This window comes from Notamacropus eugenii, chromosome 2, assembly GCF_028372415.1.
Source record: "Notamacropus eugenii isolate mMacEug1 chromosome 2, mMacEug1.pri_v2, whole genome shotgun sequence".
NCBI classification, from domain to species: Eukaryota; Metazoa; Chordata; class Mammalia; order Diprotodontia; family Macropodidae; genus Notamacropus; species Notamacropus eugenii.
The window spans coordinates 155,636,808-155,661,616 of NC_092873.1; the positions used below are offsets into that span (position 1 = coordinate 155,636,808).

Genomic DNA, 24,809 nt, shown 5'->3' on the forward strand with positions numbered 1-24,809 from the left:
AAGAAACACACATTTACTAAGCACTTACCGCATGCCAGTACAGGCAGAGACTTGGGACTTGCCAAAGGTCACACAGCTAGTGTCTGAAGCAGGATTCAAATTACTTCTTTCTGACTCCAACCCTAGGCCTCTATCTATTATTCTACTCTGTTGCCTAATAAGATCATGATGGTTTAAGATAATGTCTAGAACATGGAAACTTTTAAAAACACAGTTCAAATATATCTTGATTTCTGTGATCAATTCTATAACCCAAATTGTCACTTCATCATGAGAAATTTCCAAATGCCAGTGGTAAGGTTATTAACTAAACACCTGTTTTTAGGCAGATTCAGCCACCTGACATGAGCCCCTTAGCATCCTTGGAAAGTCAGAATCATTTACCACATATGAAAATGTAAAAATATAAATGGATTCAGCAACAACTTTATTTTAAAGAAGTACACAGAAATTGCCAAATGTAAGTTCTCATTATGCTTCCAATTATTTTCATTATCTAGGAGAAAGTTGGGGTACAAGTGGAATAAGGACTAGATTTGCAATCAAAAGTCCTTGGTCCACAGCTGTACACATGACCATGGGTCAATCCTCCTCCTTCCAGTGGGGATAATAATGTAACTTAACCTACCTACCTCACAGGGCTGTTACAAGGCTCCAATGAAAGACTGTAGAGAAAGCATTTTAGAAGCCACAAATCATTATTTAAATGGCAGCTCTCATTACTGGTATCATTATCTTCCAATTATACATAAAAACATCCTTTTCCTCCTCTAAGAGAATACTAGATAAAAGAATCTATGGAACACAGTCAATGTTCTGACAGGAAATTTTCCTGGAAAAGGAATTATAAATTGAGAATGACGTACATTCAATCTGAATAAACAATCATTAAAATGGTAGGGTGATTGATACTCCTGATGGAGGGAATGATGCCTATTCAAAATACATACATACGTTGTGTATGTGTTTATATACACGTTTGTATATAAATATATGTTTACGTATATAGATGTATATGCATATAGACAGATCAATCTAGCACACAGTCAATAGAGTGCGTGGCCTGGAGTCAAGAAGTCTCATCTTCCTGAGCTCAAATCAGATCTCAGACACTAGTTGTATGACCCTGAGCAAGTCATTTAACCCTGCCTGTACAACGAACTGGAGAAGGAAATGGTAAACCACTCCAGCATCTTTGACAAGAAAACCCCAAATGGGATCACAAAGTGTCAGACGTGACTAGAAAAATGACTAATGACAACAAAAAAATATACACATGCACGTATATATTTACATATATAAAATCAGATTATACTGAATCTAATTTAAATAATTACTGAGGTCTTTGATCAGTTCTGAAAATCTATAGTCTCTCTGACCTTTCTATAGCTATGCAGTATATGACAGAATGCTTTTTGGAGCAAACAGAGATCACACCATACTAAACAGTAACCAATCACATACAATTATATGCAATGGTAAACGGCACAAATATACCACACAATTTCTCATTTTATTTCTCATAGTTAGGGGTAGAAATAGAGTCTGGACCTATGATTTCATTGGTAAAAGGAATTCCCAAGTGAGGAAACTGCTGCTAGCAATGAAAGCTGGCACCTCTTCATCACCTTATAGTCTTGGAGAACTGCCTAAATGACTTGCTCTGGGTCACAGAGTCAGTACGTTTCAGAGATCAGACTTGGGCCCTGGTTTTCCTGACTCTGAGATCAGTTTTCTCTCAACCATGCCACAGTGCCTCATGCGTCTCATAATTCCGATTTAATTTTAGGGGGAAAAGAAGGGGAAGACCTGTGATTCCATTGGTGTAGGGAATTCTGGTTTGGGAAACTCCTTCCACGAATACAGATCAGTAACTCAACAACCTCCTTGAGTCTCAGTCCACATCTGTCAAAAGAGGGGGGCTGGTCTTAGATGGCCTCAGGTTTCCTCCAATTCTAAATCCTAGGAACTCATGTGTAATTTATAGTCTGTCTCTACTATATCATACTGCCTGTTCACTTGAGTTTTTACTATAACTCTTCTTAATTCGATTGCCTTTTCTCTGTTAATTATTTCCTATTTATTTTGTATCTAGCTTATTTATATACATCTGTATGCATATCATCTCCCCCATTAGTTTGTGAGCTCCTTTAGAACAAGGATTGTCTTTTTTCTTCTTTTCGTAGCCCCAGCACTTACCATAGTGTCTGGTACACAGTAGGCATTTAAAAAGGTTTTATTGTCTGAATGCTGAATTAGAAAATGAGGGCAGGGATTGTTTCAATTTTGTCTTTATTATCCCCTGCACAAAGCACAGAACTGCACACAGAAGTGAGTGGTTAGTTGATACTTATAGGCCATAGGATTCCAAAGGGTTTTTTTGGAATGATTTTGGACGGGTATCTTTGGAGAGACTTTGAGCTCCTTTGGGCTACAAGGTAATCTGGTATAATGGTAAGAACACAGGATTTAAAGTCAGAAGAGAGGTAGGTTTCCATCTCACTTCTGAAACATATCACAATTCACATCTCAATTTCCTGCTCTGTAAAATGGGGATAATACCGGTAAATTACTACTTTGTGAGGATTTTATGGAGATAAAATAAGATAATGTGCGTAAAATGCTTTAAAAATCTTCAAATGCTATATGAATGTCAGTTTTTATATAATGAGGATGATGTTGATAATTTGTTCCAAAGACACCTGTTTTGTTGCCTTCTTTTTCTTACTGTAAATTCCTCTGTATGAGCATAGGCAATGGAAGGAAGGAAGGAAGGAAGGAAGGAAGGAAGGAAGGAAGGAAGGAAGGAAGGAAGGAAGGAAGGAAGGAAGGAAGGAAGGAAGGAAGGAAGGAAAAGGGAGGGAGGGAAGGAAGGAAGGAAAAGAGACAGGGAGAGGGGGAGGGAGAGAAAGAAGAAGAAAAAGACCAAGGGAAAAAGTGGGAGAGGAAGAAGAAAAAGGGGAAGGAATTTAAAAATATTATCTCATTTGATTCCCACAACAACCTTAGGAAGCAGGGACTTATTATTATCCCCATTTTACAGTTCAAGAAATTGAAGGCTATGTGGTTCACTGCAGTCACCTAAGCTAGTCTGTCTGATAGTATTTGAATTTAGGTCTTCCTGACTACAGATCCAGCATTCTATCCACTGTGACACCAAAGCAGAAGGTACATTCTTCACGGTACAAGCTGCTTCTGGCAGCTAGGTGTCACAGTGGACAGGGTGCTGGGCCTGAAGTCTAAAAGATTCATCTTCCTGTTAGACACTTAAGTGTCTTAATCTTGGGCAAGTCTCTTAATCTTGTTTGCCTCTGTTTCTTTATCTGAAATGAGCTAGAGAAGGAAACAGCAATATCTTTGCCAAGGAAACCCTAAATGGGATCAGGAGGAGTCAGATACTACTGAAAAACAACTCAACAAGTAGTTTCATCTTGCACCCTGATATTACACAAATTGGCTGAGGCCAGATCTTATTAACATTTTTTGAGGGAGAGGGATACTTCATTAAGGTATACCCTCTGTTTAAGGACTTCCTTGCTAACTGTAAGCATGGGTTGTCATACAACACAATTTTCTGATTCTGTGGGATTGAGAGTATAGATTCAGTCAATCACCAAAGGTGTTAAACACCTACTATGTGCTGGGTATTGTTCCTACCCTCAAGGAGGTTATGTTCTTTCAGAGGAGATATGTATAAATAAACCTATGCAGTATAATATATGTATATTCAAAATACATACCAAATAAATATAGGGATATTAGAGGGAGAAGGCACTAGCAGTTGGGAGATTGAGGGGAATGTGGTGACAAACAGGGGATCAGAAAAAGCCTCATTAGAAGGTGGCACTTGAGTAGACCTTTAAAAGAAACCAGAGATTTTAAGGCAGAGGGAGGAGGGAGGGCATTCCAGGACGGTCAGTACAAAGGCATAGACACTGGAGATGGAATGTTATATGTGTGAAGAACAGAGGGAAAGCTGGACCATAAAGCACATGAAGAGAGGCAATGTATAAGACTAGAAAGGTAGGATGGGGCCAGATTGTGAATGTTTTCGATGCCAAGTGGAAGTGTTCATATCTGACTCTACAGAGGACAACAGCCACTAAAGTTTATTGAGTATGGAAGTAACATGGTCAATCAAAAAGCGCTAAAGCAGAGCCATGCTGCAAAGCGGCAAGTCAATAACGTGGAGGTCAGCAAAACAGCCACAAAGGCCATGTCTACTGAGTTCACTCACCAAGGGGAGTTGGCTTTCCCTCAATCACTGGCTGAGTAAATCACTTTTTGGAGCCACCAGTCTTAGAGCTAGCCAAAGACTCCTTCTCCTTTGTCACCCTCCTTCCACTCTATCCCCATGACTCAGAGGAGTCTACAGCAGACTTGTAGCACCACGTTGTTTGAGTCAATTTACTAGCTATAAGAGCAGTCTCATTATTTTAAATGAAGCAGTTAGTATTTATTAAGCCCCTATTATATGCCAGGAACTCTATTTGGCACTGGGGATAGAAACTCACGCACACATAAAAATCACAGGATACCCTCTCTTAATCTACTACCATTTCCTCCAGCTCCCTTGCTCTGTTTTGCTCTCCCTTTGAGAGTCTGCCTTTGAGACTCAAAGAGCTCCAGAAAGGGGCTCCTGGGAATGGGGCTGAGGCTGGGGCTGGACCCGGAACAGGCCTAAATGCTGAGATCAAGAAGGGCTAGGGAAGAGGTCTGACTGAGTCTAGGAGCAGAAGGAGGAGCAAGACGGATGTGAGTTTATTTACCTGCTGGCCAAGCCTGCAGTAAGTGGCTGAGCCCAGTAGATGCAAATCACCTTAAGTGGAGAATTGGCTGCATTTTTATTTACTACAGCTCTAAGGATAACAACAACAAAAAAATCCAAACATAATGGCCTGAAACACTATTCATTGGCTTTGCAGGGCCACTGAAGTAGAGCCTCTGCAAACTGGTAATGATGTTATCCTTCATCTTCATGAAACTAAAGAGATCAATAAGAGAAAGCTAAAGAAAGCCAATTCTTCATACACCAATCAAATCCATGGTTCTGGTGTAGAAGAGAGTTTGCATGCTACAATAGGCAGGGCATCTGACTGGGAGTCTGGAGGTCCTGGTTTCAAATGAGCTTCAGATATTTATTAACTGCAGAATCCTGGACTGATCACTGTGCCTCAGTTTCCTCATTTGTGAAAAGAGAGGGTTAATCTGATGGTTTCTAAGGTCCCTTTTAGCTCTAGATCTCTGAACCTACGAAGAACAAACATAGCTGTGCTTCACAGAAATTAAAGGGCAATAAAATTCTGAATATTTCCAGTAAAACACTGAGGGAGCTATGCCTTCATTGAACCCAATTTCCTTTCCATTTCATGCAGCTCTAAAAAGTCAAAACAACACCACAATCCATTTACTTCTAGAAACCACTGTGCAGTTTGTGACCTAAACAGCTAACACATTGACAGTAAAGTAAAAAAAAAACTTGGGTGTTTTCATGAGGGGAACAAGATGGGGGAATGTGTTAAATGGCCCATGGATAGTGAATTTTTAAGACCACCGAAAACATCATGTCTACCACATGTTTGGACTCTAAAACAGACATGGATGGCAAAACATGGCAGAGATGACATGATGCCTAAAAACATTTCCTTGCATTAGCTCCCTTGTGCTGAGAATGCTAGCATGTTTTGTGCCTTCAGTTAAAAAGCAGCAGATGAATGGGGCAGTCACACTGTACGAGCTGTCTTGAATGTATATCTGCCATGAATTCCTACCACTTTTATAAATGATAAACAGAGGGAGATTCTGTCTGAGAGTAGTAAATAAAAGGAGAAGAGAGAGAGGGGAGGATTAAGAGAACAGAGTAGCTCTATATAGACCCAAAAGTACCAAGACCCAAAGAATAACTAATTATTATAACTAGGTCTGAATTTGGTTTCCACCTCTTCTGATGGGTCATCATCTACATCCTTTTGGGTGCCACAAATACCCTACATCAATCAATCTGAAGTTCCTAAAAACTAATCAGGACAAATGCCAACCTTAACCAGAGGAAGTGGGATTTTCTCATGAAGATCCATAAACCAATGCATCATGATGACAGGAATAGCACACAAAGAAGTGAGAAGAGCTGGGTTCAGATCCATAGCTATGACCCTTGGTCATTCACATGACCTTTCCCAGCCTTAGTTTCCTCATCTGTTAAATGAGAATAAAATCACTAAAGTACAAAAATGTAAAAAACTCTTTTTGTCACTCTTAGTTTTCCTCCTAGGTCTCAATTCATTTTCCGTTCACAAGGTTGTTGTGAAGATCAGATGATGTAATATATGTAAAGCACTTCACAACCCTTAAAGCCTATATAAATATTAGCTACTGTTGTCACCATTAGGCGTTAGACATGCACTCTGATCAGCTATCACTGGAGCTTTTGACTGTAATCCTCTTTTAGCATCCTGATTTCTTGCCTCTGCTGTTTTAGTCATAATTAACTTTGAAAACAACAATGAGACAGCCTTATACTCATCAGAAGAGACTGCCTAAGAAACCTCTCTGGGCCAAAGGGTATGCTGAGATTCAGGAGAAGAGTCCACTAGCATGTGGCCCACAGAACCACTCAGTTTCCCTCAACAACTTTTTTTTTGGGGGGGGGGGGCAATGGGGGTTAAATGACTTGCCCAGGGTCACACAGTTAGTAAGGGTTAAGTGTCTGAGGCTGGATTTAAACTCAGGTTCTCCTGACTCCAAGGCCAGTGCTTTATCTACTGCACCACCTGTCCCTCCCTCACCAACTCTTCAAGTTCTCTAGTAAAGCTATAGCAAAATCCAGGGGCAAGGAAAGGAAGGAAGGGAATGTGCACTTATTAAGCACCTACTATGGCAGATATATGCTAAGTACCTTATGTATATTATGTCATTTGATCCTCACAATAACCTTAGGAGGCATTATTGTCATCCTTATTTTACAGTTGAGGAAACTGAGGCAGCCAGCGTGTAAAGGATTTAAAACCAGAGGTCACACAGGTAGAATTTGAAACCATAGTAGAACTTGGGCGTTACTGACTCCAGACTGCACTCTATCCACTGCACCACCGGTGCAGTCTGGTACCAAGACTCTGAACTCCACACTGGAGAGAGTTCCACACCCAAGGATGAGGAAATGACAAAAACTTAGATGACACCCTGTCTGGGTTCATTTAATGGGTGTGCTGGGGAAGCTCTGACTCTCAGTTCCTTCATCTGCAAAATGGCCTAATAACACCACAGTACTACTTGACAGGGCTATTGTGAGACTTGGATGAAATCACAGTCATGGAGATAAGCAGAGTTCAATGAAAAATAGCTAGATTTAGAGACAGAAGGTCTGGGTTCAAGCCTCAACTCTACCACTCACTATCTAATAACCTTGGATAAGTCCCTTAAACTTACTTGGCCTCAGCTTCCTCATCTGCAAAATGAGGAGTTTGGATGACATGGCCCCTGGACAGCTAGGTGGTGCAATGGATAGAGAACCGGGCCTAGAGATAGGAAAACCTGAGTTCAAATCATGCCTCAGACATTTACTAGCTGTATGACCCTGGGCAAGTCATCTGGCCCTGTTTACCTCAGTTCCTCATCTGTACAATGAGCTGGAGAAGGAAATGGCAAACCACTCCAGCATCTTTATCAAGAAAACTTCAAATAAGGGCACGAAGCGTCGGGCATGGCTGAAAAATGATGAACAACAAATATTCCTTCTAGTTCTAAATCTATAAACAATGAATGAAAACAAAGTTGTAATACATTACACAAATACTTTTGGCATTTTTAATATTTACCGAACTACTAGCTGTTGATATCTGATAGATACTTCATGTCTATATTATCAAGATTTAGAACTTAGCTGATAAAATAAAATGATTTCACAATTGTCCCTCAAAGTTCAAATTCCTACATCTTCAAAAGCCCTTTCCATTGTCTATCTAATTACTCTTTTGAAGCTACAAGTCATCCTGGGGAGGAGATCTAGGACCATTATTACTTCCTACCTAATCTCTTACTTGAAGGTTGATACTTTCTCCTAAACTTGCTTTCTACACTGGACCTAGAAAAACTCTCTTGGTTATCTCAATCATGACAAATCTTTCTTTTCTCCCTAAAAGTAACAACAGAAAGTTCTCCTTTACAAATAAAAGAGCTAGAGTTGGAACCTAGACTTTGACTAAACACATTCAAATTTGCATTCAATTTGCATAAGATTATGCTCTTACTTCATAGCCTTAGGCAATGAAAGATGCTCAATTTCTTTTTTTTTAAATTGACTTTTTGCAGAAGTATCCATGTTTGGAAACAAGTATCAACATTTGACTACCTGAAATCTTACAACCTATAGGTTTGTGTGGCCATCCTGAAATATTAAAAAAAAAAATCAGAAGCTAAAAGTAAACCCAAAAGGACGCAGAAGATTGAGGGCACAGAGAATGAGGCATCAAGCAGGAGGGATTACAGGAAAAACAAAGCATTTTCTTTTTCCTCCTCTCCCATAATCCCTAGCCCAAGCCCTGGGTTTATTTACTGCTTCTTTCTCTTCTGGCATTAGCCCACACTCCATAGCCCAAAGTAATAGGAGGATCTGAAGTTCCAAATAGCCCTATAGCTCCTCTCCCATTCTTCAAAACTTTTTTGGAGAAATATTAACATCCATCGATTCTTCTAGGATCTTCATACTGGAATTCTAGACCTAGTAACTAGAAATAAGCAAGGGCAGTGAGTAGGCAGCATGTTACAGTAGAAAGAACAATGCCTTTGGAACCAAAGATTTTGGTATTGAGTCTTGTCTGTTTCTTTGTCATCCCATTCGGGGTTTTCTTGGCAAAGATACGGGAGGGTGGATTTGAACTTGGGAAGAAGAGCCTGCCTCCAGGCACGGTACCCTGTCCACAGAACCAGGGGACCTGGATTGAAATCCTGTGTCTATGTGGTTATTATCTGTTTGGCTTTGGGCAAATCTCTTAACTTTCCTGGGTCTAAAGTTTCCTTACCTGTTAAATGAGGCGGGTGGTGACCTCTGAGGTCTCAGGTCTATATCTACAATCCTAAAATGGTCTTTCGATGCCTTGGGAATCAACTTCCTATTAGTCATTTTTGTTTTCTCTTTTCTGGTCCAAATGTTATTTTTGATAGACAAAACAAAAGCAAATTAAGAATAGAGTAGTTCTAACTCCGAGCTACCACCTATCAGATTGGCTAACATGAAAAGAAAAATGACAAATACTGGAGGGGATATGGAAAAACCGGGACCCTAATACACTGTTGGGAGATTTGTGAACTGGTATTACCATTCCAGAGAATCATTTGAAATTATGCCCAAAAGGCTATAAAACTATGTATACCCTTTAACTCAGTAACACCATTACTAGGTCTGTATCCCAAGGATCAAAGAAAAGGGAAAAGGATCTACATATATGTACAAAAATATTTATAGCAGCAATTTTTGTGGTGGCAAAGAATTGAAAATTGAAGGAATGCCTATCAATTGGGAAAGAGCTGAACAACGCACTTCATGGTTTTGGATGACAGATTTAAAGGGAGTGGGAAAGGGTGACAGGAAGAAAAGATTTATTAAATGCTCACTATCTGTATCCCAGAGATCAAAGAAAAAGGAAAAGGATCCATATGCACAAAAATATTTATAGCATTTGTTTCTATGGTGGAAAAGAATTGGAAACTGAGGGCATGTCCATCAACTGGGGAATGACTGTACAAGTTATGGTACAAGATTGTGATGGAATACTATCATGCTATAAGAAATGACAAGCATGATGCTTTCAGAAAAACCCTCTGAAGACTTAGATGGACTGATACAAAGTGAAGTGAGCAGAACCTTACACAGTAACAGCAATATTGTATTGATGATCAGCTGTGAAAGACTTAGCTCTTCTGATCATGGCACTGATCCAAGACAATTCCAAAGACCCATGATGAAAAATGCTATCTACCCCTGGAGTGAGAACTGATAAACTGAGTACAGACTGAAGAACACTTTTTTCACTTCATTTTTCTTAGGGGTGTGTGTGTTTTCTTTTGCAATATGGCTAATATGGAAATATGTTTTGCAAGACTTCACATGAATAATCAATATCATATTGCTTGCCTCCTTAAGAAGTGGAGAAGGGGCAGGAGGGAAGGAGAAAATTTGGAATTCAAAGAATTTTTTTAAATGAGTGTTAAAAATGTTTTTAAAAGTAATTAAGAGAGGCAGCTAGGTGGCACAGTGAGTAGGGTACTGGCCCTGGAGTCAGGAGAACCTGAGTTCAAATCTGTCCTCAGACACTTGACATTTACTAGCTATGTGACCCTAGGCAAGTCACTTAACCCCAATTTTCTTGCCTTCCCCTCTCCAAAAAAAAAGTAATTAGGAAATACTTAATGAAATAAATAAAAATATATATGCTTTTAAAAATAGAGTCAAGAACTGATGAGCGGCAGGATAGTGGAAACCAAGACCTAAGAATTGAGCACGAGCCTTAAACACAGATGGATTTTCCTGACAATCTCTTTCCCATGTTCTTTTTGCCTAGCCCTCCTGGCCTGAGTGATTCCCCCGGCTCCTATTTGGCCCCTGCTTGGAGTGACTATATGCATATGCTGAAGCCTCCCACAGAACCGGGATCCATGGGTTAAGCCCCAGCATGAGACATCATATGTGACAAAGTGGGAAAGATAGAAGTCTGATACTCCCAGACACCCGCCCTTCCTGCACCCTGGTGCTGAGTTCTGGGACCCTGAGCTGACCCTCAAGATCTGCTCTCCCAGGGGAGACTGAGGTGTCTATTTGGGGCCAAAGCCACAATAGATGTTATAGAGCAGCTCAACCAGTTCTTGTGGGATCATGGGGACGTTGTCTTCAGGCACCTAGGAAAGCTGCTACAGGAGAATTTTAACCTGGGAAAACCAAAGAAATCCCGCAAGGCATGTGGGGCTCTCACTTGGGTCTCAGGGGCTAAACCCAACGTTGGGCAGCTGGTGTATCCTACTGGGCAAGCCTACAACCAGGTGAACTTCCAGAAGGTAAAACTGCCCACCACCAACGAACTCCAAGCCCTTGGGGTCCCAACCCAAATCTTGCTCCAGGGACCAGTCCAGCAGGTGGTGACCTGCACAATCCAGGGGGAAGTTCTGCTGGCTGTCCACTCTGATTATCACTGTACTGTTTGGCAGGTCAGTCATCAAGAGCATCCTGAGTCCCTGCAGGTGCTGGGTACAGAGAAGGGAGCCACAGGAATTAGCCTCAGCCCTCATCTTCCTGGAGAGCTGGCAATCTGTATTTGTTCAGGAGCTGTGTGTCTGTGGAGCCCCCAGGATGGGCTGAAGCAAATACACAAAGACCCTAAGACCCTTGTGTTCAAAGACCCTTCTTCGTGGCACTGGCCAGACTTTACTGCTCACCCCCATACGCTGACTGCTGCTGACCACACTAGAATCAGAATCACAGATATTCAGGGTCCCTCAGGTTGTGGTGAGCTCCTTTTTCACGTAGGGGCTGAAGCCACATGTCAGCAAGGGAAGCATGTCTTACTGGCTCAGTATTTGGGGACATCCAGTCTGATATCCCTGAGTCCCACCTTTCATCTCATCTATACACAGCTTTCTCTCTACCTACTGGATGAGCGTTTACCTCTTGTGCCAATGCTGAAGTGAAACCATGCACTCATGTCACCTTCGTTGCTAGCTCAGCTCCTGCCCCCACCCTGTCCTGGGGTACATTTTCCCTTGCTGCTCCGAGGACTTGGGGACCATCTTTGGATGTTGCATCTCTTGGGAGGTTCCAGGCACACCCCTCAGCTAGCGGCACCACCACAGTCACTCCCTTCACTTAGCAACTCACTCCCTGTCTTTCCAGTCCTCAAGGCACATGGTCAGCAGCTGCTGCAGGATTGTCTTAAGGCCCTTCTGACAGGCTTGGCTGCTGTTGTACCACCTAGTTGTCCCAGCCCCATCATGCTGCTGTTCCAGCTCTCAGCTGCTGGAGATGTTTTTTATCAGTGCCTCTGGTTCCAATCAGATACCAGTTCCAAAAGTGCTGACTCTCTCCAAAATAGTAACTCTTGCACTGACCATACAGATGATCCAGGCCTCCATTCTCATGATCAGTCCTCTGCTACCTCATCCTTGGACACAGATCCTGACCCCAGTGCTATTTCCTGGAATCCTCAGGCTGTTGCTTGCTGCCATCGTTGGTTGAAGACCCTACTACAGGTTCTCCCAGCCCTCCCTCCTTGGATACCTCCTACCTTCTCCCAACACCCTCTCCAATGGTTGAAGGGAGAAGTCAAAGAGAAGGTCCAAGAGGGCCTACAGGCCACCATGAATTAAGGCCAGCTGCTGCAACAACGGGACCTGGGCCCCCTCCCTCCCTCAGATCCTCCCCCTGCACATAAGCCCTTTGTTCCTGAGGACAAATTGACTGAATGTTTGGAAGCATCCTGGGAGGGGAAGGGAACCATTTGGTGAGACAGCCAACAAGGCAGTACTCAGGTGCCAAGAAAGCAGCCATCATGGGAGAAGAGGCAGACCCAACTTTCCAGCTCTTTCTCCTCTGTCAGAAGCACCTCTGACTTCTCTGACACTGACAGTCACCATGGGACTCCTAGCCCTCTCCACAGGATGTCTGAAGCTTCTCACTCTCTGGAACTGTCTCAAGAACCGTGGGCTCGAAGTATACCCCATGAGCAGTGGCAAACACTTGGAAACTACCTTGCAGTCCTTCCTTCTCCAGAATTAGGAAGCTGCTCTACCCCCCAATCCCAGAATCCAAGCAGCCAGACCCTGCCTACCTCAGAGCCAGGGAGTCACTCAGTACCACATTCCCAGGATCCAAGAACCCAGACCCTTCTTTGTCCTTACTCAGGGAGCTCCTCTGCCCCTCTGCTCTCAGAATTCTAGCATCTAGAGCCTGCCCTCCTGTCACACTCCTTCCTTTGCAGGCTCACAACCCCTCAAAAAAAAACCTCATATGGGCTTCTAAGGACTTCGGTGGATTGAAGGATCCCCAGAAATTCTCAGACTTCATGGGATTGTAGCTTTTGTCTAACCTCCTCATTTTACAGATGAGGAATCTGGAGCCCAGAAAGAGTTGTACAAGCATTAAAGGTCATTTCCCAATTCAACTTTCTTTATTACCTTGCAGAACTGAAAGCTCACTCTGAGTCTAGCTCCACCATTGAGGAGTTGGATCAGACTTGGTGTTCACGAAAAGTTTCCAACTCATTTTGCCTGGAAAAGTCCAAATCTGACCCACTGCTTTAATACTAATCACTCTTTAAGTTCATGAAAGATCACTGGAAGATGCCCTACCCTCTCTTTATATCCTGGTTCTGACACTTTCTCATTGACTACTGAAAGCAGGGTCAGTTAATTAGACCATTTGGACTTAGGTATTTTTTTTTCACAGTACCAGAGCCAAATGGGAAGAGTCACCCAGACCCAGTTACAGACCATCTGTAGTTGGCACCATGGTGCCCATGAGCCAGCACATGAAGTTTTTAAAAAGGGTGGCCCTTAGCCTTGGGCAAAGTCTCAATTTAACCAGGGACAATAGATATATTTGAAGGAGGGACTTTGAAGACTCAACTGAGGAGTGTGGATGAGAAGCCATCTTGTAGCCATTTTCTCACATTTCTCCATTAGAATCGACTCAATTTCCAAACTCTGAGCCTTTAAAATTTTAAATTTTCTATGTTTAGCTAACTCCCTTCTTCAGAATGACCTGCTAATCTTTTCACTATGACCTTCAAGGTAATGAATACATACAGAGACTCAAGACTTCCCACATTCCAACTTTCAGATCTGAGCAGCTAACATAAGCCCATCTATTTCCTTCTATGCCTGACCTGACCATCTGTATTCTTGGACATCACCATGAATTGATAACAGAAGGAAAAGGCAAGATATGCAGGGTACTGTTACTTAAAATGTATAGAATTCTACTGGAGAAAAAAGAGCTTTTAATTATATGAAAATATAATGCCTTAAAGAAGTCAAAGGAATATAAATTTTAAAAAAAATAGAGTCAAGTAGTTCTGCCTTCTTTCTATATTCCACCTGCAGTAGAAGGAAAGGCTACCAGGGTGACCCACCATTCGGCTAAGCCATTTTTTTTTCCATAAAAGTAATTAAAACTAATTTTCTCAGGGGACTAAGTGCCAGGTCAATGACACCCAGCGACTGGAGCACAAACAAGTCTGGATACAAAGAGCTCCAGCTGTTCCCTCAGTCTGACCAATATAGGCAACACAAAGGGAGGAAAGCTGTGCTCAACTAAATCGAGGCTGCATCCTCATTGAGTATTTTTTCCCTGCTCTGAATATTTTTTCCCTTGCTACAGCTAAGCAAACTTCCTTCCAAGACAAATATTGACAAATATTTGTTTGCTGGTAATACATAAAACTTAACTGACAAAAAGTCTACAAATGTCTCATTTCATCCTAATCTCAAACCATGTGATACCAGACCAGCTTGGGTCAAGTCTGACCTCCCACACCTCCCACACTGTGACCACCAGCCTTATCCCTTCTTTTATTCTCTCCTCTTTTCTCCAATATAGCTAATACAAAACAAACTGCTGTATTTGTGATCTGTACTAGGCTCTCTGATTCTGCATAATTTTCTATGTCAGGGGTGGGGAACCTGAGAACTCTAGGCCACATGTGGTCTTCTAAGTCCTTGGGTGCAGCCTTTTGACTGAGTCCAAGTTTTACAGAACAAATCCTTTTATTAAGGGGATTTGTTCTGTGGAGTTTGGATTCATTAAAAAGGGCTGCATTTTAGGACCCAGAAGGTCACATGTGGCTTTGAGGCTACAGGTTTCCTGTTCCTGTTCTATGTCCTCTTCAGAAAATAGAGAAGAAGAAGCAATTAGAGATGCAGAATTATACCGGCACATTTGGCAGGGCTTCTAGCCACAATGACTATGTCTGATAGAGACAGAAAGAAAGAGAACCATATAAGACTCCAAGGAAAACTACTTCTGTGGCAAAAAATATGAACATCTGGACTCTAGAACTAGATGTTATCCTTTTCACATCCAAATTGTCCAAGACTGAAATAAGCCCTAGAAATCCTTTTTGAGAAAAGGCATTTAAAATTACTAGATCTAGTCTTAATGGAAAGCATTTTGCAACTATGTCCCAAAAGTCATTTGATCTACCAATCTAAAGAAAGAGGAAAAGGACCTACATGTATAAAATATTTATAACAGCTCTTTTTATAGTGGTAAAGAAATGGAAACTAATTAAGTACCCATGAACCAAGGAATGGCTAAACAAATGACAGTCTATGAAATCAATGGAAAACCACTGTGTTATGAGAAATGATGAGAGAAGGGTTTCAGAGAAAGCTGAGAAGACTTGTATGAAATGATGCAGAATGAAATAAGCAGAACCAAGAGAAGAACTTATACAATAACATCAATATTCTAAAGAAAAATAATTTTAAAAGACAAGATTAAGGTACTAGTAAACCACAATTCCAGTGGATAGATGATAAGCATGCTACCCACTGAGGTGGCAGACTCATGATACAGAATGAGATATATATTTTTGAACATGGTCAATATGGAAATATCTTTTTCTTGACTTATTGGGTAAGAGGATTTTGTTTTCTTTTCTTGATGGGTAAAGGGAGTAAAAGCTAGGAAGGTAAGAAAATTGAATGCTTACTAATTTAAATTTTTTTAAATTTTTTAAATTAAAATTAAATTAAAAGCAGCAATCAATTCCTCTTGAGAATTTATTCCCCAATATGCTAACCAGCATTCTATTTGTGATTCTCTGCCTTAATAGAGGAAAGGGATACTGGAAGCAGAGTAAGAAGTAGCAATATCTCTCTAGATCCATACGCATCAACATAGCTCCCTTCATCCTTGCTGCAGAGAGATATATGCAAGGATGTAGAGATGGTTGTATTAGAATGTCATAGAGAATGCTCTTCCTTGGGAGCAGCTGCCATAACTGTCAATCACCTAGGTAACTTTGTTCCCAGCAGAAGTCTGATAGTCTTCTCTTATATTGCATTTGTCACAGCTTTACAACATCTGATGTTAAGAGGTAAACCCCCGGACTCTTCTGATGAGTTTAAATAGCTCCCACAGAGAACCAACAGAGGATGTTCCCAGCTTTGGGAACAAGGCTGAAAATCCTTTTCATTGATGCACACTGACAATTCCAAGAATCATACAATTTTTATGTGGTCAACACATGTTAATTTACCCATAGGAACTCAATGTGAGACCTTTAGAACATGACTAAAAAGTTGACAGGCTGTTGGAGGAAACAGACCACAATGATATTGACGTCACTATATGACCAAAAAAATCCCAAAAAACCCCTCAAAGGTATGAAAAAAGATACACATGCACAACGGCTGGAGGAATGCTCTTTGGAGAAACAGTACAGTTGAAAGAGCAATGGCTTTTGGAGGCAGAGGACAGTCCTGCCTTTGATGCTTACTACCTGTGTGACCCTCGATTGCCCCATCTGTAAAATCAATGAGCAGGACCAGATGGTACAGTGGATAAAACGCTGAGTCTAGAGTCAGGAAGACCTGAATTCAAACACGACCTCAGACACTCACTATCTGTGTGACCCTGGCAAGTCACTTAACCTGTTTGCCTGGGTTTCCTCAGCTGTAAAATGGGGATAATAATAGTACCTCCCAAGGTTCCTATGAGGATCAAAGGAGGTAATATTTATATAGGGTTTAGCACAGTGCCTGGCACATAGTAAGTGCTATGTAAATGCTTATTCCCCTCTTTCCCTTTTCAATGACATTATTGATTCAGTTGAAAAAAAGAGGTGAGCAACACTCAGTAGCAAATTAATTTCATTTTTGTGCCAGAGGTCAATAAGGAAACTGATTTCATAGGATAGTTGGTCACCTTACCTTCCAGTCTTCATGATGAGCTTTAGACAAGGTCCACGATAGCAAATTTAGCAGCCTAGATGAAAATATCTAGATGTTTAAGTAGAGAAACTGCAAAAAAGAACTTGACAAGACCTTCCAAAACAAATCAACCTACAGATGACTATATGGTAGCTTCATTGAGAAGGTGGACATAGAAGCAGCTGGTGAAAATATGGTGGAAAACATGGTTTTGCATTAGGAAATGAAAAATCTAAACTCTTGTTGGTGAGTTAGAAGGCTCTATATCAGAAATACTTCTTTCATTAAAAGAGTAAGAAGATATTGGCCCTGTCAACATCACAAAAAATAAAACTAGCTCAGAATCAGCAATATCTGATACACCAATGGAAAATGACTTTCCAGATTCTACCAAATATAAAGGAAATCCATACTAGAGGTGATACAATGACTTTGTTCAAGGTTACACAGGAAGTTGTGAAGTCAGAATTTGAATCCAGGTCCTCAAAAACCAAATCTAGCACTCTCTCAATTGCAGTATACTGTGTTCCTTTGGAGAAGCCCATATATAATTGTGACAGGAAGCTGTCTGTGAACATAGGATAAGTATAGAATTGAAAGGGACCTCAAAAGTCATCAGATCCAATCTCCTCATTTTAAAGATGAGACAACTTTAGTCCAAGAGGCAATGACTTGCCCAGGGTCACACAGGTAGTTAATAGAAGAGGTAGGATTTGAATCTACGTCCTCTGACTACAAATCGAGCATTCTTTCCACTACAGTACTTTATTCTCCTTTGGAGAACTCCATACACTCTGGGTGGTACCAGAGATCTAAATGTAATCAGAAATAGAAGGAACTCAAAAGGTTTCTTCAGCAGAGTGGCCCAGATCAAGGAATACTCTCTTTCTATACTGCAGCTACAAAGAACTTTCCAAGGAAGGTTCCCGTTGGGCGCTATCAGCGGGAGTTAAGCCACGAGTTAGGAGAAGGGATATTACACAGATGGAGCAACCTACTAATCGACCTCTTTGCCATGCTAATACCAAATTACAAAATGCACAATTTAGAGTTTCAATTTAGAGAGCAACGGAAACAGATGCCCCTGAAGAGAAAACAAAACAAGAATCTGTGCCTGGGATCCCTCCAAGTTCTTCACCCAGTTCTGTACATTCTCAAGAAGGCCAAAACTGGAGGACATCCTGTGATTTCATTCATGTAATGTCCTCTAGAAAGAGGAAAATCCCTCTACCAATGCAGGTCAGCACCTCCTCATCCAATTTCAGTCTTAAAGAGTGAACTGGGGATTTTAGGGGGGGTGGAGTCAAGATGGTGGAGTGAAAGCAACGACTCACCTAAGCTCCTGGACAAACTCCTCTGGGTATCTCTGAAAGGAGAAACTGACCAGACTTTGGAGGTGTAGAATCCAGTGGGTGACAGACTTTGACAGATTCGGAGCCCAGGCTGGACTGGAAGGTCCACGGGAAGGATCTGTTCCGCGGGGGTAAGCCCCCAGCGCGCAGTGCAGCGCGGTCAGCGCAGCAGGGCGGAAGGGACCTGAGAAGCCCAAGAGTGGCGGGCAAAACCAGCGGAGCAGGAGACAAGCTAAACCGAGCCGGTGAGAGCCGCTGAGCGCCAGATATCAGCGCAGCAACCCTTGATACCTTCAGCCTGAAGACTAAACTTCGGTAAGTCACCTACTTGAACTTCCGGGAGCCAGGATGGTGGAGTGATCAGTAAATGCTCTCTCCTCCCCCCTGATGACCATGAAAGAACCATAAAATACTTCCCCAGATAAATCCTGGATCAGCAGGAACAGCAGAAGGGGGCAAATAGTCTCATAACACCAGAGGCTACAAAATTAGCAAAGGAGGATTCTTCCTACTGCGGCGGAGGCGATCTGGAAGGACAGACGACCCAGGGCAGAGAAAATTCGCACTGAGACCCAGGCAAGCCTCAGCGCAGGGAGACAAGCCCCAGGAGGGGCGGGAACACGCATTAGCTTCTAGGCGTGTGCCAGCCCTCCAGGGGAAAAGGGAAGACAATAGGGAAGCTGAGATCACCATCCCCTGACCTTGCCTTTGCCTCAGGTCAGCTGAGGAGATCTCCTGAGACCAGACCACCCCTCCCACACACCTAACAAGCTAACCCCAGGGTTGATCTGGGAAACAAAAAACAAAAGCCTGCTTTTAGCCTAGACACACATCAGCTCAACTTAAAGATCTGTACCTTCTGACTGAAAGAACCAGAAGCTACAACACTCAGCCAACATCATGAATCGGAAAAAGGAGACAAAAAGTGAAAAAACCATAGAATCTTTCTATGGGGATAAGGACCAAAACACAAACACCAAAGAGGTCAGAGCTGAGACTGTACTTCCATCTGAAACCTCAGAAGGGACTATGAATTTCTCTCAAGTACAACTAGATTACCTGGAACATCTGAAGAAGGAAATAAAAGAAAAACTGGCCAATGATTTTAAAATTATAAAAAAAGAATTCACTGATGAGAACATCAATCTGAAAAGGAAAATTGAACAAATGGAAAAGGAAGTTCAAAAATTAACTGGAGACAATAATTCCCTAAAAGGAAGAGTTAATCAAACGGAAAAGGAAACCCAAAACCTAATTGGGAAAATTGATCAGATGGAAAAGGAAACACAAAACCTAACTGGGAAAATTGGTCGAATGGAAAAAGAAGTACAAAAATTAAATGGAGAAAATAGCTCCTTAAAGGGAAAAATTGGTCAGATGGAAAAGGAGATGCAAAAGCTAACTGAAGAAAACAATACGATGAAGATTAGAATTGGGCAAGTAGAAACTAATGACTCAATGAGGCAACAAGAATCAGTCAAACAAAATCTAAAGAATGAAAAGATAGAAGAAAATGTAAAATATTTAATTGGAAAAACAACTGACCTGGAAAATAGATCCAGGAGAGAAAATTTAAGAATTATTGGCCTGCCAGAAACCCATGATGAAGAAAAGAGTCTGGACAATATCTTCCAGGAAATCATCAAGGAAAACTGCCCTGAAGTACTAGACTCAGAGGGCAAAACAGTGATCGAAAGAATCCACCGTTCCCCTCCCGAAAGGGATCCCAAACTCAAAACCCCAAGAAATATCGTTGCCAAATTCCAGAGCTATCAAGTGAAGGAGAAAATACTACAAGCAGCCAGAAAGAAACAATTCAAATATCAAGGACACACAGTCAGGATCACACAGGACCTTGCAGCTTCTACATTAAAAGATCGAAAGAACTGGAACCCAATATTCCATAAGGCAAAGGAGTTGGGACTTCAACCAAGGATCAACTACCCAGCAAAGTTCAGCATAACATTTCAGGCAAGGAGAAAGTCATTCAACGAAATAAGGGATTTCCAGAGCTTCCTGACCAAAACACCAGAACTCAATAGACAATTTGATCTTCAAATGCAGGTCTCCAGAGAATCATAAAAAGGTAAACAGAGGGGAAAAAACAAAAACAAAAACTTGCTACTCAATTAGGGCAAACTGTTTACCTCCCTATAAGGGAAGATGATACCTGTTAATCTTGAGAACTGTGCAGCTATTATGATAAAAGGGATATATGTAGAGGGAACGGGCATAAAGTAAATGATGTCATGTCAAAAATATGATTTAAGTATGAGAAGGGAATGTAATAGGAGGTGTGGAAAGGGGGAAGCAGAAAATGGCAAATTATATCACAGGAAGAAGTACAAAACTATAGTAGAGGGAAGGAGGGGAGGGAGATGAGCATTGTTTGAGAGGTACTCTCATCTGATTTGTTCAAAGGAGGGAACAATAATCTTAAGTAGATAAGCCTAACTAGCTGATAGGTAGTAGGAGGGGAAGGGGGAAGAAAGGGGAGGGTGGCTAAAAGGGAGGGAAGAAGCAATAAGAGTAAAGGGGAGTAAGAGGGAGGGGGGCTAAAAGAAGGAAGGGAAGGCTGCAGGAGGAGGGGGAGAAAAGTGAATAGTATTGAGGAGGGGAAGGGAGACGGGAGAGCTAAAAGCACAAATGGTGGGAAAGAGGTTGGAGGGAAATACACAGATTGTAATCATAACTGTGAATGTGAATGGAATGAACTCTCCCATAAAACGGAGACGGATAGCAGAATGGATTAAAAGCCATAATCCAACAATATGCTGCTTACAAGAAACACATTTGAAACGGGGGGATACACATAGGATAAAGGTCAAAGGATGGAGCAGAATATATTGTGCTTCAGCTCATGTAAGAAAGGCAGGAGTAGCAATCCTAATCTCAGACAAAGCAAAAGCAGAAATAGATCTAATCAAAAGGGATAAGGATGGAAACTATATCCTACTAAAAGGCACCATAGACAATGAAGCAATATCATTACTAAACATGTATGCTCCAAGTGGTATAGCATCCAGATTCTTAGAGGAGAGGTTGGGGGAGTTGAAGGAAGAAATTGATAGCAAAACTATACTCGTGGGGGACCTCAAACTCCCCCTCTCTGAACTCGATAAATCCAACCTCAAAATAAACAAGGAGGTTAAGGAGGTAAATAAAACTCTGGATAAGGTAGATATGATAGAACTTTGGAGAAAATTAAATGGGAATAGAAAGGAATATACTTTTTTCTCAGCGGTACATGGAACATTTACAAAAATTGACCATGTACTAGGACATAAAAATCTCACAATCCAGTGCAGAAAGGTAGAGATAATCAATGCATCCTTTTCAGATCATAATGCATTAAAAATTACATGTAATAAAAGGACATGGAAAGAGAAACCAAAAATCAATTGGAAACTAAATAATCTAATTCTAAAGAAGGGTTGGGTTAAAGAAGAAATCATAGAAACAATCAACAATTTCATTCGAGAGAATGACAATAGTGAGACAACATACCAAAACTTATGGGATACTGCAAAAGCAGTTATTAGGGGAAGTTTTATATCTTTGAATGCTTACATAAATAAAATAGAGAAAGAGGAGATCAATGACTTAGGCTTGCAGTTGAAAAAGCTAGAAAAAGAACAAACTGAAAATCCCCAAGTAAATACCAAATTAGAAATACTGAAAACCAAAGGAGAGATTAATAAAATTGAAATTAAGAAAACTATTGAATTAATAAATAAAACCAATAGTTGCTTTTATGAAAAAACTAATAAAATTGATAAACCTTTGGTCAATCTGATTAAAAAAAAGAAAGAAGAAAATCAAATTACTAATATTAAAAATGAAAGGGGTGAACTCACCTCCAATGAGGAGGAAATTAAAACAATAATTAGAAACTACTTTGCCCAACTTTATGCCCACAAATTCGATAATCTAAATGAGATGGATGAATATTTTAAAAAATACAAATTTCCCAGATTAACAGAAGAGGAAGTTGAATACTTAAACAACCCCATCTCAGAAAAAGAAATTGAACAAGCCATCAATGAACTCCCTAGGAAAAAATCTCCAGGGCCAGATGGATGCACAAGTGAATTCTATCAAACATTTAAAGAACAGTTAATTCCAATACTACACAGACTATTTTTGAAAATTGGGGAAGAAGGAGTCCTCCCAAATTCTTTCTATGATACAAATATGGTTTTGATACCCATACCAGGAAGAGACAAAACAGAGAAAGAAAATTATAGACCAATTTCCCTAATGAATATAGATGCAAAAATTTTAAATAAGATTTTAGCAAAACGAATACAGCATCTTATCACGAGATTAATACATTATGATCAGGTAGGATTCATACCAGGACTACAGGGCTGGTTCAATATTAGGAAAACTATTAGCATTATCGATCACATCAACAACAAAGCTAACAAAAACCACATGATTATCTCAACAGATGCAGAAAAAGCTTTTGACAAAATACAACACCCATTCCTACTAAAAACACTGGAGAACGTAGGAATAAAGGGAACTTTCCATAAAATAATAAGCAGTATCTATCTAAAACCTTCAGCAAGCATTATATGCAATGGGGATAAGCTAGATGCATTCCCAATAAGATCAGGGGTGAAACAAGGTTGTCCATTATCACCACTATTATTCAATATGGTACTAGAAATGTTAGCTGTAGCAATTAGACAAGATAAAGATATTCAAGGAATAAGAATAGCCAAAGAAGAAACTAAGTTATCACTCTTTGCAGATGATATGATGATTTACCTAGAGAATCCCAGAGATTCAAGTAAAAAATTACTTGAATTAATAAACAACTTTGGCAAAGTTGCAGGTTACAAAATAAACCCACACAAATCTTCTGCGTTCCTATATATTAGCAACAAAGTCCAACAGCAAGAGATAGAAAGAGAAATCCCATTTAAAGCTAGGGTAGACAGTATAAAATACTTAGGAGTCTACCTGCCAAAACAAACCCAGGGATTATATGAACACAATTACAAGACACTTTTTGCACAAATAAACTCAGATTTAAGTAAGTGGAAAAACATTAGTTGCACATGGATAGGCTGTGCTAATATAATAAAAATGACAATCCTACCCAAATTAATATACTTATTTAGTGCCATACCAATTAAACTATCAGACAATTACTTTCTAGAGCTGGATAAAATAATATCAAAATTCATTTGGAAAAACAAAAGGTCCAGAATATCAAAGGGACTAATGAAAAGAAATGCTTGGGAAGGTGGCCTAGCACTACCAGACCTCAAACTGTACTATAAAGCAGCAATTATCAAAACCACTTGGTACTGGCTAAGAAACAGAGAGGTAGACAAATGGAATAGACTTGGCACTCAAGATGCAGTAGGCAAGCAATATAGCAACCTTCTGTTTGATAAACCCAAGGACCCCAGCTTCTGGGATAAGAACTCATTGTTTGACAAAAATTGCTGGGAAAACTGGATAACAGTGTGGAGGAAATTAGGCATAGACCCATACCTGACACCGTACACAAGAATAAAGTCCAAATGGGTACATGATTTAGGTATAAAGATTGATACCATGAATAAACTGGAGAAGCAAGGAATAGTGTATTTATCAGATCTATGGAGAAAGGAAGAATTCTTTACTAAAGGAGAGATAGAAAGCATTATGAAATGCAAAATGGATAACTTTGATTACATTAAACTGAGAAGTTTTTGCACAACCAAACCCAATGCAACGAAAATCCAGAGGGATGTAGTAAATTGGGAAAGAATTTTTACAGCTAAGCTTGGGGATAAAGGCCTCATTTCTAGAATATATAGAGAACTGACTCAAATATATAATCATACAAGTCATTCCCCAATTGATAAATGGTCAAAGGATATGAACAGGCAATTTTGAGAGGAAGAAATCAAAGATATCTATAAACATATGAAAAAATGCTCTAAATCACTATTGATTAGAGAGATGCAAATCAAAACAACTCTGAGGTACCACATCACACCTATAAGATCGGCAAACATGACAGAACAAGAAAATGATAAATGCTGGAGAGGATGTGGGAGAGTTGGAACACTAATTCACTGTTGGTGGAGCTGTGAGCACATCCAACCATTCTGGAGAGCAATTTGGAACTATGCCCAAAGGGCTACAAAAATGTGCATACCCTTTGACCCAGCAATATCGCTACTAGGACTATATCCCCAAGAGATCATAAAAATGGGAAAGGGTCCCACATGTACAAAAATATTTATAGCAGCACTCTATGTAGTTGCCAAAAACTGGAAGTCAAGGGGATGTCCATCAATTGGGGAATGGCTGAATAAATTATGGTATATGAATGTAATGGAGTACTATTGTGCCATAAGAAATGATGAACAAGAAGACTTCAGAGAGGCCTGGAAGGACTTATATGACCTGATGCTGAGTGAAAGGAGCAGAACCAGGAGAACTTTGTGCACAGCAATGACCACAGTGTGCGAGAGTTTTTTCTGGTAGACTTGGAATTTTGTAATAATGCAAAAACTTCTTATAAAAAAAAAA

At 40.5% G+C, this 24,809-nt stretch overlaps 1 protein-coding gene and 1 pseudogene across 15 annotated transcripts in view; one reads left to right on the plus strand and one right to left on the minus strand.

Moving 5' to 3' along the window:
- Positions 1-24,809, minus strand: part of UBE3D (ubiquitin protein ligase E3D) — a 216,679-nt gene that overhangs the window by 57,645 nt on the left and 134,225 nt on the right. The window lies entirely within an intron of this gene.
- Positions 10,513-13,003, plus strand: LOC140526471 (TATA box-binding protein-associated factor RNA polymerase I subunit C pseudogene; annotated as a pseudogene).